Source organism: Canis lupus, chromosome 6 (assembly GCF_003254725.2).
Source record: "Canis lupus dingo isolate Sandy chromosome 6, ASM325472v2, whole genome shotgun sequence".
NCBI lineage: Eukaryota > Metazoa > Chordata > Mammalia > Carnivora > Canidae > Canis > Canis lupus.
In genome coordinates this window covers 20,039,326-20,054,455 of record NC_064248.1, presented here as the reverse complement: position 1 = coordinate 20,054,455, position 15,130 = coordinate 20,039,326, and the positions used below count along the sequence as shown (strand labels likewise).

Sequence of the window (15,130 nt, the reverse complement as noted above, 5' to 3'; positions counted from 1 at the left end):
GTTGGAGAGAGGGGTTGATTGAACTTCAGGGGCTTGCACTATGGGGATAGGTGGGTTGTATGGCTCAGAAACAGGTCTGCCTGGTTGTGGCTCCAAACACCAGGAAGTATCTAAAACCAGAGACTTTGAGATAGAAAGGAAGAAAGGAAGACAATAAGCAAATCAAAATGTAGTTTCCTAGAGGAAAGGTGGGTAAAAAGTTGCCAAACCAGGGAGATCTGGCTTTCTACCTCAGTCCTGATACTTCATGAGTTTATGACACTTCATGAGTTCCACCCACACGGGAAATCAGTTTTCTCATAGCCACACCTTCCTCACATATTTGTGGAGAGGATCAAATGGGATTATGTCCATAATGCTCTTATCACAGAGCCCAGTATAGAACAAGTGCTTAATCAGAGATATTACAGCAATTGTCAATGAATAAGCAGGCCGGGGAAAGAGCTTTGGCCATTGGGCGAATCAGTTGTAAGACAGAGAAAATGACCTAGACGTCCAGTTCCGTAGAGTGGCTAGATTCTACCACAAAGCTCCAGGGGAGACACAGCAAGGCTGAATGACATGGCATCTGCCACAGGAGAGATGCCAGCAAACTTGGACGGGGGTCATCCCTGTGCTTTGGTCCCTAATAACGACTCCAGGTCCCAGTGATAACCTCCCATACTGGTCAGGGTTTCCTAAGATGCCCCTGAGCCTGAAGAGGGAGAAGAGATTAAATTCAGTTGAGGAGCAGGGTGGTGACTTTGGAGATCTGGGTCCCAGAAACTGTCTGATCAGCTTCTCTAAGGGCTTTAGGAAGGAAGTAGAGTTGAGCCCTTGACCTTTTCTTTGTGGCTTGGGATTGGAAAATCTGTATATTACTGCAACAAAGACAAGTTTGGATTTTCGGGGTGTAAATCCCTTTCTGTTCTTGCCACTTAGAAATCACCTCCCCCAGATGTGTGGGTGACTTAGTCTCATTTCATTCAAGTCTCTGCACAAATGTTATCTCAAGATCTCCCGACCTCCCTAAATAAAAGAGCACTCTCTCCTTTACCTTATAGCCCCTTACTCCACTTCATAGACTTACTGCTTCCTGAATACCTGGCTTCAGGTTATGAATTGACTGCTTAATTGTCTCTCCCACTAAAAGATAAGACTCACTAGGGTAGCGATTCTGTTCTGTGCACAGTGGGGAGTGGACAGTGAGAGCTCTGTTGTTCAAGTTTCGCCACTCATAGATTTGTAAAAAGTCTTCCTAGATGAGACAATGAAGAAAGCATCATGTATTCTCTCAGCATGTTTCCATTCATATGGATTTATTGAATTTATAAAATAGTATAATTTTTAAAAAAACATTTTATTTATTTATTCATGAGAAACACAGAGAGAGAGGAGGAGACATAGGCAGAGGAAGAAGCAGGCTCCCTGCAGGGGGAACCCAATGTGGGACTCAATCCCAGGACCCTGGGATCACAACCCGAGCCGAAGGTAGATAGATGCTCAACCACCGAGCCACCCAGGTGCCCCTAAAATAATGTCATTTTGCGTATACTATTCAATAGCCTGCATTTTCACTTACCCTATGTCATAAACTTTTCTCTATAGCAAGAAATAATATTTTTTAACATGGTCCACAGCATACCATTATTTGGGTCCTTTACAGTTTACTTAATTTTTTTCTTAATGTACACTTTTATTGTTTCCAATTTTATAGTTTTATAAATAAAGCTGTGGATTCAGTTATATAATCTTCTATAACAAGTTACCCAAAAACTTCGTGGCTTAAAACTACTTTTTATTAACACAGTCTGTGCAGGTGGGAATCTGAGCATGGCTTAGCTGGGTCCTCTGGCTCTGGGTCATGCACAGACTCTCATCAAGGTGTTGGCCGGGGCTCTGGTCTCATCTAAAGGCTTGACCGGCAAGGACCCACTTCCTAGAGCAGGCATGTGGTTGTTGGCAGGATTCAGTTCTTTGTGGGTTGGTGGTCTGAGTGCCTCAGTTCTTCACGGGCTGTTGGATAGGGTCCTCCCTTCATCCTTTTCTGCGTGGACCTCTGCATAGGGCAGCTCACAGCCTGACGGCTAACATCATCAGAGCAAGGGAGAGGGTGAGAAAGAGAGAGAGAGAGAGAAAGAGAGAAAGAGAGAGAGAGAGAGAGAACGTATGCATGCCAGCAAGATAGACGTCAGTCTTTCTAACCTAATCACAGAAGAGCCATCCCGTCATTTTGCCATGTTCTATCTGTGATAGAAACAAGTGGCTAAGTGCAGCCCACATCCAGTGGGGTAACATAAGAGCATGAAGACCAGAAGACAGAGTAAATTGAAGTCATGTCCAAAGATGCCTACCACAGGCTGGTGTGCATATCCGTGTCTTTAGCTGGAGACCTCTACATCTGCATACATAGTTGAGTGCATCTCTGATCGCTCATTTGGGATACATTTGCTGGAAGGAGAATCATCGAGGTGGATTGTGCAGGTGTTTATCGCTGGGTCAAGTGTTACATGTTTCATAAGGCCTTTGCTACACAAACGTATACAGAACACCTTCAAAAATTAAAAAAAAATGTTATAGTCATTTATCCCCACGCCCCTTTTCAGAGTTGTGTGAGCATTGTCTTTTACACACACACTCATCACCAGTGGTTCTTTTATTCACTCCCAAGTTCATGGGTGAAACATACTTCATGAGAGTTTTCTCTTTGTTTTGTTTTTTCTTTTTAATTGTTAGAGATCCAACACATTTCATATGTGCATTGAGTATCTGGATTTATTTTTCTGTGTACAACTAGTTCATACCCTTTGCGTATTTTCCTATCAGGACGTATGTAATTTTTTATTGAATTGTCAGAACTCCATGTATTTTAAGTAATCGGTTTCTGTTACATAAATAGCAATGGAATAAGCATAAATGTCAAAAAAAATCAGCTATCCTGTATCTGTTTCATAGTTTACAAAAAAACCTTTTCACAGTTTATAATTGGCCTTTCACTTTTGTGATGTTTTTGATATAGGTACTTTATTTTATTTAAAGATTTTATTTTTTTACTCTTGAGAGACACACACACACACAGAGGCAGAGACACAGGCAGAGGGAGAAGCAGGCCCCGTGCAGGGAGCCTGATGTGAGACTTGATCCCAGGTCTCCAGGATCATGACCTGGGCCAAAGGCAGGCTCTCAACCGCTGAGCCACCCAGGCATCCCAAGTACTTTATTTTAAAGTATTTAAGATAATCAAATCTACTAATATGTTCTTTTATTTTTTTTATTCTGAGTTATGCAAAAAATTCTTCTCATCTATACCAAGTTTGATTACCCGAGTATCTGTCATTGTTTAGTTTCCTTCCTTCCCCCCTCCCTTATAACATTACAATGCTTTAAAATTATAGATGATAGCATCTATAATTTATTTTGCTTGATATATTCAAGTAACACTGTCTCCTGCTTTCTGCTTCTTTTTTCTTTTTACTTCTATGATTTTTAAAAAGATTTATCTATTTACATGATATAGAGAGACCTCAAGTAGGAGGAAGGGCAAAGGGAGAGGGAAAATCTCAAGCAGACTCCCTGCTGAGTGCAGAGCCCGACTCAGGGCTCCCTCCTGGGACCCCAAGATCATGACCTGAGCTGTAATCGAGTGGGATGCTCAGCCAACTGAGCCAACCAGGCACTCCACTACTATGATTTTTATAAATGAATAGTACTTTTACCATATGTTGGATGATTCTTCCTGCTTCTACAAATGGGAAGTGCCATAGTTATACTGTACATTTTTGTGTACTGTACATTTTTGATCAAAGGAAGATCAAACTCTCCATTCTTTTTTTTAAGATTTTATTTATTTATTCATGAGAGACAGAGAGAGAGAGACATAGGCAGAGGGAGAAGCAGGCTCCCCACAGGGAGCCTAAGGCAGGACTCAAACCCAGGACCCTGGGATCACACCTTAAGCTGAAGGTACATGCTCAACCACTGAGCCACCCAGGTGCCCTGAAACTCTCCATTCTTGAACACTTTCCACAGTGTTTTAAACAAGTACATCAATTTTATTAATATAATTGATTTGCATATTATTCATTAGCATATCATTACATTATTACACTAGTAAATTAATCTACTAACATACCTAACATACCTTGTTCTGTTTGTTCAGCCAAACACACAAAATGTTCAAGATCCATAAAAAATTGCTATGCTAACATACCTTGTTCTGACTGCTTATTAATATTTTTCTAGTTATTCAGAGATGTTTACTTTTAACACTTAATCACTTTGTTAAAATGATTGGGATTTTGTATATGTCTTTTTAAAAAGATTTTATTTATTTATTCATGAGAGACACAGAGAGAGGCAGAGACATAGGCAGAGGAAGAAGCAGGCTTGATCAAGCAGGGCTTGATCCCCAGACCTGGGATCCAGGATCACACCCTCAGCCAAAGGTAGACCCTTAACCGCTGAGCCACCCGGGTGCCCCAAAGTGATTGGGATTTTGATTGAAATTGTTTACACATCTAAGGAGAATTAATGTTTTTAAAAATATTATTCTTCGTGGCACCTAGGTGGCTCAATTAGTTAAATGTCCAACTCTTGATTTTGGCTCAGGTCATGATTTCAGGGTTGTGAGATCGAGCCCTGTTTCCAGCTCCACACTCAGTGAAGAGTCTGCTTAAGATTCTCTCCCTCTGGGCAGCCCGGGTGGCTCAGCGGTTTAGCACCACCTTCAGCACAGGGCGCGATCCTGGAGACCCAGAATTGAGTCCCACGTCGGGCTCCCTGCATGGAGCCTGCTTCTCCCTCTGCCTGTGTCTCTGCCTCTCTCTCTTCTGTGTCTCTCATGAATAAATAAAATCTTAAAAAAAAAAAAAAGATTCCCTCTGCCCTGCCCCCCACTTGTGCACGCTCTCCCTCTCTCTCTACAATAAATAAATAAATCTTTAAAAATAGTTTTCTTCCAAACAAAAACATAATAAATCTCAGTTTTTTTCAAGTCAACATTTTTTTTTTCTAGAATAGTTTCCACACCCAGCATGGAGCCCAATGCAGGTCTTGAACTTGTGACCCTGAGATCGAGACCTGAGCTGACATCAAGAGTCAGACGCTGAACTGACTGAGCCAGCCAGGCACTCCTCAAGTAGACTTTTATGAACACCCAATAAATATTTGTAGCAATTTTTTTATGGATCTTGAACATTTTGTGTGTTTGGCTGTGACAGTTATAATGACTGTTTATATTCCACAGCATTAAAATATGGGGGAAATTCACCTCCCTGAACTTCCTATCCTCATCTTTAAACCGGACATGTTAGCTCCTGCCTCTCCCAGACGCGGCGAGGGGTTAAATGAGGTGGTAAATTTAAAGCTCCCCGAGCAGTGCACAGCACACCAGGTGTTCAACATGTGGTGGGAAGAGTTGTTGCTAATGTAAAAGAAATTGTAGAACAGCCTCAGATAATCGTGATCACGCTCGACCGTGAAGAAAATCCCTCTTCCACATGACAACTTCCTATGCACCTGGTACAATTAGCCTATAAATCTTTTGAACTGAGGCAGTGAGACAGCGGGATAGCACATAATAATCCACGTTGGAATGTTGTGGCTTTAACTTTTTTTGGCCCAGTCCTGCATCACACCACCAGATCCGTCCAACTACTTATCAGATAAAAGCTACTTGATTTCTGATTGAAGCAGAAATGCCTCTCATGGCCTGCCATTAAGTGTGGCCTGGCTGCTAAGAGTGATTCGTGAATACATAAATACAGGAGTAAATAGATATTTACCTCGCTGTCTTCTAATCCTAGCCATTCTGACCTGGAGATTCTATGTGATGCTTCTATGTGACAGTTTCATTGGATAGAGCAGAAGGGAGTCGAATGGGAAGTCTTAGATTATTCAATTTCTTGCAAAAATCATAGTGGAAATGTCCCTAGACATTGCCAACGATACATTCTCTGACTCAGTCATTAGGCAAAGAGATGAGCTGGGGGCTGAAGGACAGAATTAATATAATAAGTAATTCTGTCCCTTTGGCGGTGTCTTTCTGCAGGAAATAATGATTTTATGTCTCACTTCTCCCTTGTTCGTGCATTGCTCATAACAAACAGTTCCACAGTGAGTGACTATTTACGTTGCAAGGCAACAGCATCAGCATGATGGGCTAGCCCCTCAATCTTTCTCTGCAAAGTTGTGTGTTGGGCTCCCTGGGAAACCCGAGAAAGCTTTCCAGGTGGGAATAATAATCCTGTTGCTGGCTGTAGGTGTTGAAGTTTGGAATATGGGGCCAGGCAGATGTTCATTCAGGCCCTTGCGGTGCTACTTACTGACTTAGCTTCACTGCACTTGTTCTCCTGTCTGAAAATGGGGGTGCTCATGCCTGGCTCACACATGAAAGCGTAGGGCACAGGGCCTGCAGTGTAGACAGGGTTCAACATGGTTGACCGGGGACAGGTCAGATCTTCTAGCCCCTGTACGTGGAAGAACACGAAGCTGGGTTGCAGGATTCCCCTGTGAACGCAGGTGGAAGGCACGAGTGTGTATCTCTTCACCCCTGCGCCTCCCTATGAAAGTTTATTTCATTCATTCAAACATTATTTAATACCTCCTTTGTTCCCAGCACTGTGTTGTAGGGATGAGAAGATGGAAAGACATCAAACATGTCTTTGATGGTCATTTTCATCTGATCATCTCTCTGTACCCTTATTATGTGCTCTATGCGAAACCAAGCAAAGGCATCACTAAGAATGCCGCACTCCCATCTGGATGCTCGAAGAATACAAGTTGGTTGCTCTTGTGCCTATTTTAAAGATTAAAAATATTTCCAGCACAAAGACTTCAATAAGTCCCCCAGGGTCATACTGTGATACATCAGCATTTAAACTTAGAACTTTGTGATAGCATAACCTGAATTCTTAACCTCAGGGCTCTATGGCCCTGAACCAGCCTAAGTTCCCTGCTGACCAGTGAGGGGTTGGTTGGAAGGGCAGACATGCAGAAAATACAACAGAATGTATTAAGAGCTCTGGGATCATTGCATAAGGTTCAGTGGGATCACAGACAATCAATGGATTATTGTCTGAATATTATGCTCGGCTTTTGGGGATGGCTTGACCAGGATGATAAATGTCTGATTTGAATCCTGAAAAATTAGTAGGACTTTGCCACACGCATCTGGCTTTCTAGGTGGAGGGAATGGCCTCTTTAGAGGCACGGCAGCTTGAATATTCGCAGGGCATGCAATCAGGAGATAACACGTACTCCATGGCTAAAGCAGAAGAGAAATGCAGGGGGTGGAGTGGGAGGGGTCCAATGGAAGTAGATTGTTGGGGGGATTTATTGCTTGTCTAGGGTTTGCAGTCAGTCCTAAGGGCAATGGAGAGCCCCTGGAGTGTTTTCTAAGAGGAATGACACGATCAGATTGGTGTTTTAGGAAGATCACACCTGCTGAGTGCTGAGTGAGTGGATAGCTCCAGCTCTGTGGTGGCTGATAACACCAATGGCAGGTTGAGCTAAATAGTGAGATCCTGAGCTTAGACAATGGGACTGGGAGGAGAGATTTATGGGGAAGAACCCCTATTTATGAACTTGAGCATCTATGTAGAGGGAGGCAGAGGGAGGGGAAGGAGGGTCAGGGAAAATACGAGGGTGGCTAAGGAGCTAACTTGGACACCCTGGTCATGGTGCCCCCTCCCCACAACACCCAACTAGAGACAAGCAAGCCTGATTTGACATCTGGACGTAGCCTGTCAGATAGACCATGAGTCTTTCCGTTTAAAAAGCGCAGCAGAAACCTCTGATTATTCCAGTTCAATGTCCTTTTGATCTGAAGGCAAATTTCATCAGCCAGGAGTGCACAGCAGGAGGCTGAAAGCATGCAAAGGCATTTTGCCTCTTTGGTTCTCCAAGACCCATCTCTAGACCTAAGCGCCCGAGTCACCTGCCTCCCTGCCATGTCTGTCACTGTCCACTTCCCAAGCAATTCACATCCTGCAGACCCGGGCATTTTAGGGTATCCAGGATGAGGGCAGTGTTGTGATAAAGCTACAATCCCATCCCTGTGACCCTCAAGAGATGCTCCCACAACCTGTTAATTCAGCAAATGTGCATTGAGCACTGATGTGTTCCAAGGACTGTGTATGTGCTAAGGATACAGCTGCAAGCAAAGGGAAGACCCTCAGTCCCTGACTTTGTGATTCGAACCTTCTAAAGGGGTGGGGAGGGTAGATATTACAGCCATATAAAATAAAAACTGGGAGTGCTCAGGAGTGAAGTGCAGAGCCATGAGACTCCATGCCAAGAGAGGAAAACTTCTTTCTTGGTGAGGTCAGGACGGCACTGCTGAGAATGTGCCAATCACACTGAAATCAGAGATGAAGTGGTGTGTTTAAGCAAGGATGAAAAGGAAGAAGAGCTCCCCAAATATACCTACCTTGCCCAGTTATCCAAAAAATCTTAAAACATTGCTTTTCCTTTCTAAAAGATTTTATTTATTTATTTATTCAAGAGAGACACACAGAGAGAGGCAGAGAGAGACATAGGCAGAGGGAGAAGCAGGCTCCCTGAAGGGAGCCCGATGCAGGGCTCGATCCCAGGACCCAAAGATTATGACCTGAGCCAAAGGCAGATGCTCAACCACTGGGCCATGCAGGTGCCCCCAAACATTGCTTTTCTGACATCAAACTCTCACTCAAAGATTTAATGGGGTTCCTTGCTGCTTACAGTTCAAGTAGATACTTCTTGGTGTGGCAGGCCAGGCCTGTCCCGTGTAAGGGACTTGAGCTGAGGCTTGGCAAGGGGGAGCCCTGGGCTGGGTGCCAGGTGGATCCAAGGTGAGCCCAGGCTCCATCCCTTGCTGGCTGGGTAACCTTAGGCAAGTTCATACCCTCTCTGTGCCTAAGTCTCCTGGCTGGGAAATTGTGACTAAAACCGCCCTTCCTCTTAGAGATTCCTGAGCAGTTAATGAGATACTGCAGACAGCCTGGCAGGGTGCCTGACATATAGTAAATGCTCAATAGTTGATGGTTTTTATTGACATGGACTTCTCAATTTGACTCTAGGTCAATTTACTGAAAATCAATCTCCCTAAAGCCAATTCACCTAAAATCAAGCCAGTAAAAAAAAAAAAAAATCAATTCAGTGAATGACCAATTTGGCACTGGTATTTGATGCAGAAAGTCACCCTAATTGGTCCAAAATGGAAACATAGGACAAAAATGTCACCCGCACCTCTCTCTAGCAACTGGCTTTCTCTTGCTTCCTCTTCACGGCTGACTCCTAGGAAAAGTCTTAGTATACTAACTCACCGACTCTGCTTCTTCACTTCTGTTCCTGACTCACCTCTTCCAACCTGGCTCCTGCCTTCAGTAATACTCCAGAAAGCTCTCCGCTTCACTCCTGTGATCAAGAGCGCTTCCCATTCCTGAGTTGATGTACTGCTCATGGCTTAACTGATGTGGAAAGTTGACCACTTTCCCTTTCTGGAAAATTCTTCTTTTCTTTGAGTCATGACTCACCACACTTGCCAAACCATTCCTCTTACCTCTCTGACTCTTGTTGTTATTACTTAGGGCAGGATCCCACTTTCTTCTAACTGCCTCCCTACCCCCACTTGGTAGCATTCACCTCTATGGCTTTACCTTCGTTGTCTATTTGCTGATGACCCCGAAGTTTCTTGTTCTAGAACAGATCTTTATTCTGAGGTCCACTCCCATGTGTCTAACTGATACCTTGAGGTCACCACTTGAGGCATCTTGCAGGACCCCCAGTGCAGCCAAGTCCTCCCCCTCCAAAAAAAGCCAAGACTATGCTCATGTTTCCATCCACCCCCCACCTCCAAGACTCTGAATCTCATTGTATAGTATCCTCGCCACTGCCCCAACCCAGGGTTCATCCCGCTCACCACCTCCATACACAGGATCTACAAACCTTGTGGATTCTCCTCCCAAACTTTGTCCCTTTTCTACAGAGAGCTTTTAAAAACACAAATTGGATCATGTGGCTCCTCTGCCACATGATGAGATGAGAATCCTTAATTCTCTTAGGATGAAGACCCAAATCCTTAACATGGCTTGCCAGGCCCTGTGTAAACACATCGTGGCTTTTCTCTCAGCCATATGTCCTATTTATTCCCTTTTGCTTCCTTGTCTCCAGCCACCTGCCTCCTTTCCTACCTCACTGATGGTGCCCACTGATGCAGGAAATGTGTTAGGGTTGGAAGCTGATGGCCAAGTTAGAATTCTTGAGACATCTTTGGTGCAGAAAGGTAGTTTTATTAAAGCACAGGGACAGGACCTGTGGCCAGGAAGAGCTGTACTGGGGTCATGAGGAGTGGCCCATTATGGACTTTCAAGTTGGGAAGGAGTTAGGGAGAGTGTAAGTCCCTAAGGAATTTTGGAAGCAAGGTTTCCAGGACCATGAGGGGGCTAGTTATTGTTGGGAGAAGGTCATTTATTACCATCTAATAAAATCTGAGTCATGAGACCCTTTAGATGGGTATCAGTGGGTCATGTGCTTGGGCAATGATGGCCAACGTGTGTTTTGTGAGGTTGGGAGCTAAAGGGAATTTCTGGAGGAATTTTTATATGTTAAAGTAGGCTTACAGGATCCTGAGGGTTGGGCTTGGATTGCCTTTAGTCCTTAGCAAAGTGTTAACATGGAGGCAGTTGAGTCTTTAGAGGGAGGTCACTCTGCTTGTTGCGAGGATTTGTCAATGTGCTGTAGGTACCAAGGAAATTCTCTTCTGCCTTTGTTTCTCACATCACCTGCCTGCTGCTGCCTTGATATGGGGTTCTCTCTGAGCATGGACTCTTCTTCTGGATCTTGCACCCAATACCACAGGCTGCTTCCCCTACAACGTTTAAGGATCAGAGTAAATGTCACCTTCTCAGATTGCATGACTTTCCTAATTGTGAGCTCACATTTCACTTAAACAAGGACATGGATGAATGATAGGGTAAATCTCTATATGCCACGAGTGTAAGGACCGTGTCTGTCTTGTTCACTGCTGCGTCGTGTGTTGGATCGCATACTGGCACGGTGTAGTCACTCAGTGAGTAGTCTTAGAAGAGAGAGATAAATAAGCAAACCTCTATTTCTTACCGTATTGTCTGAAACGAGAGGAAGATAAGGAGGTGGAAGTTCTGGGCAGACTGCCTAGTGCTGCGAGAACTCATTTTCCTTCTTAGAGTCTTGAGCAGACAGTGGTCATGGCGGGGCAGCCAGCTATGAAGTCTGTGCTGACAGGGAAAGGGCTCCCAGAGTGATCAGAGATGACAAACAGGATCTGACACATGTTTAATGATGAGCAGGGCCTGGATTTCACTGTGTAGGAATGAGTCCCATTGCCTAATTGCATAAGATTCTTGACCCAAGGGACACCCGGGTGGCTCAGCGGTTGAGCATCTGCCTTATGCTTAGGGCATGATCCTGGGGTCCCAGGATCCAGTCCCACATTGGGCTCCACTCTGGGAGCCTGCCTCTCCCTCTCCCTATGTCTCTGCCTCTCATGAATAGATAAATGAATCTTAAAAAAAAAAAAAAAAAGATTCTTGACCCTAGCCCCAGCTTCCTGTTCCCTCCTTTCCACTGCCCCCTACAGTCACCTGCTGGGTTCTAAAGAAGGGGGAAGGAAGTTTTCCTTGAACACACCCTTCCATTTGCCATCTGGAAAGTAGGGTCTTCTTTGTGCTCTCATCACACTCTGGATGTCCTTCTGCCAGGGCACGGATCCCACTGTATCTCTACTGTGTACTTACATTTGCACCTGCTCCTGTGGAGAATTGTCGTCACAGCTCTGGAGTGGGAATGTAAATATGTACCATGCACAAAAGGCTTTACTTCCTTATCCATCAGCCTTTGCAGCGGTCCTGTGAGGGTAGGGGCGCCTGTTTGCAGGTGGGGAGGATGAGACTTAGTGACTTTAAGGGTCTAGCTCAGGGGCCCCACATATTCAGATACAGGAAGACTACAGTGGGAACACAGATTTGTGACTGATTCAGCAGCATGTTGTTCAGTGTGACCAAGGAGTGTTGGGTTTTATAAAATTACTTTTCTTCATCTATTACAATTACCATATGCTTTTATACTCCTTTATTCTGGTAATATGGTAACTTATATTAATTGGTTTTAGAATGTTAAACCAACCTTATGTTCCTCAAAGAAACCCTACTCAGTTATGATGCATTATCCTTTTAATATAGTCTTACATTTAATTTGTTAACACTTTGTTACGGATTTTTGTGTCTCTGCTCATGAGGAATATTGGTCTGTAATTTCATTTATTCTAATGTCTTCGTCAGGTTTTGGTATCAGTAATTCTGGCTTCATATTGGTGTGCACCACTCTGTTTTCTGAAAGAGTTTGAGGAAGATAGTTGTTATTTCTTCTTTTCACTTTTATTTTGAGATGCCAATACTGTCCTCTTTGGTCAGAATAGGCTCTAGTGATCAATAATATAAGCTGGGAGGGGCACCTGGCTGGCTCATTGGATGGAATGAGCAACTCTTGATCTCGGAGTTGTGGATTCAAGCCCTACATTGGGTGTGGAGATGACTTAAAAATGAAATCTTTGGGATGCCTCAGTGGTTGAGCATCTGCCTTTGGCTCCGGGCATGATCCCAGGGTCCTGGGATGGAGTCCTGCATCAGGCTCCCCACAGGGAGCCTACTTCTCCCCCTGCCTATGTCTCAGCCTCTCTGTGTGTGTGTCTCTCATGAATAAATAAATACAATCTTTAAAAAAATCTTTGAGGCACCTGGGTGGCTCAGTCAATTAAGTGTGTTTGACTCTTGATTTCAGCTCAGGTCATGATCCCAAGGTTGTGAGATTGAGCCCTGCGTCAGGCCTCATGCTCAGCTAGGAGTCTGCTTGTCCCTCTCTGTCTGCTCCTCCCTCTGCTCTATCTCAAACAAATAAATGCATAAAATCTAAAAAATAAAAATTAAAATCTTAAAAAATAATATAAGTAGGGAGAGCTCTTAGGAAACTGGTAAGCTAATCTAGAAAAGAGATACTGGTTGCTTATTCTAGAATGGCAGTCAGATTATGGATACATGCAGAAGGTAAAGCCAATAGGATTTCATGGCAGGCATGATGGCATAAATTTAAAAGAAAGACTTCCAAGAGCTTTGGCCTTGGGAATGGGCAGCTTGGCAGTTGCCTTCACATGACATGGGTAAGGTTGTGGGTGGAGCAGAACGTGGGCAAGTCAAGAGTTTAGCTTTGGACGTGGTGAGTGTGAGATGGCTTTTAGGCACCCGAGGAGAACTGCTGACTGAGCTGCTTGATTTTCAGAGTCTGATGCTTTGGAGTGAATTCTGGGTTGGGGATACAAAAGCAGGAGTTGCTAGCAATAAAAGAGTCATGATATTTGAAAGAAAGGCCAAGAGAGTGTTTGTAAATGGAGAAAAGAGACTGAGTCCTTGATGCTCTCCCACTGAGAGATTGGGGAAAGCTGAAGAGGTACATAATAACCTGAGAAAGAGTAGCCCAGGAGGCCGGAGAAACACCAGGACATTCAGGAGAAGAGAGGGGATGCAGTGAGCAATGCTGTGAAGCGCTACTGATAGGTCAGGTGTCATAAGACCAGGCGTTCATCACAGGTGCGAGCAACCTGGGGGTCACCAGTGATTTGAGAAAAGCAAGTTTAAGAGAGGAAGAGAGGAGAGGAGAAAATGTAGGAATATCTGTATCTGATTGCCAAAAGAGACCAAGGAAACAAGGCAGGGGCTGGCAGGAAAGGGGCATCGACATGTTTTCCTTTAGCAGAAGGAATAACAACACCTCTCTCTCCCCTCTGCTCTTGAATGGTGCTCATCATGCGCTTCAGAACATTTCCTGTGGCAGCCCCTTGCTTTCCAGCATTTTTGGAGTGGGACGTTGTTCAGATTTGCTTCTTCGGTGTATGGCTCCTGCATCTCTGTGGCTCAGACTAAGGAAATGTCTGGCCATAGGCTCCATTTCTCTGTGCAGAGACCCTAAGTCACAGTAAGAGCAGGATGTGCACCCTGCACGAGAGACTGTGTCTTTGTCTCCTTCTTGGAAGTGGGTACGTTCTATTCATTTTGACTCAGTAACACCTTTCAACACAGATATCATTTCCTTGAGGAAGCCCTCTCTGACCTCCCTGATCGTCCTTATTCCCACCAGCTGAGCCCAAGTCCTTAGCCATTTCTTAGCACCGTGGACCTATCCCTCACAGCACTTTTGTCATTTCATTGTTACAGATTCACCTGTATGATGATTTAGTGAGCTTTTAAATGTAAGCCTCATGTTAGCTTTACTTTCTTTCCAAAGCCCCAGGCAATTCACTCAACAACCTTTTGCCATATGTGTGCTGGACACCTCAGGGCTGTTGAGATCTCTAAGTTACTGATAGTACCTGCCCATGAGACAGCCGCAGTTTGATGACAAGATATATGTTAATAGTCTTGAAACCATATTTTTTAAAAAAAATATTTTATGTATTTATTTATTCATGAGAGACACAGAGGGAGAGAGGGGAAGAGACATAGGTAGAGGGAGAAGCAGACTCCCTGCAGGGAGCCTGATGTGGGACTTGATCCCAGGACCCCGGGATCATGACCTGAGCCGAAGGCAGATGCTCAACCACTGAGCCACCCAGGTGCCCCATGAAACTATAATAATAAACAACGTGTTCTAGTATCTGGGGATCCTAGAGACACCCAAGAAGGACAACCCAGGGACATGAGAGAAGTGATCTAATTTAATTTATCTAATGGATAAAGAAGAGGTGGTATCTATCTATCTATCTATCTATCTATCTATCTATCATCTATCTATCTATCGTGGAATATTACTCAGCCATAAAAAAGAATGAAACCTTGCCATTTGCAATAATATGGATGGAGCCAGAGAGTGTTAGGCTAAGCAAAATAAGTCAGACAGAGAAAGACAAATACCATATGATTTCATTCATATGTGGAATTTAAGAAACAAAACAATCATGGGGAATAAAAGAGAGGCAAACCAGGAAACAGACTCTAATAATTATAGACCATAAATTGATGGTGACCAGAGGAGAGGTGGGTAGAGGATGGTTGAAATAGGTGATGGGGATTAAGGAGGACACTTGTGGCGATGGGCATCAGGTATTGTATGGAAGTGTCGAATCATTAAATTCTATACGTGAAAC

General features: G+C 44.0%; 1 long non-coding RNA gene across 1 annotated transcript; it reads right to left on the bottom strand.

Annotated features, from left to right (window-relative positions):
- Window positions 1-1,395: 1,395 nt before the first annotated feature.
- LOC112679060 (uncharacterized) lies at window positions 1,396-9,627 on the bottom strand. Its single transcript, XR_003148087.3, has 3 exons — window positions 9,316-9,627; window positions 5,763-5,969; window positions 1,396-2,531 (listed from the first exon to the last, which is right to left on the bottom strand). It is a non-coding gene; the product is annotated as an uncharacterized LOC112679060 (long non-coding RNA).
- Window positions 9,628-15,130: the final 5,503 nt, after the last annotated feature.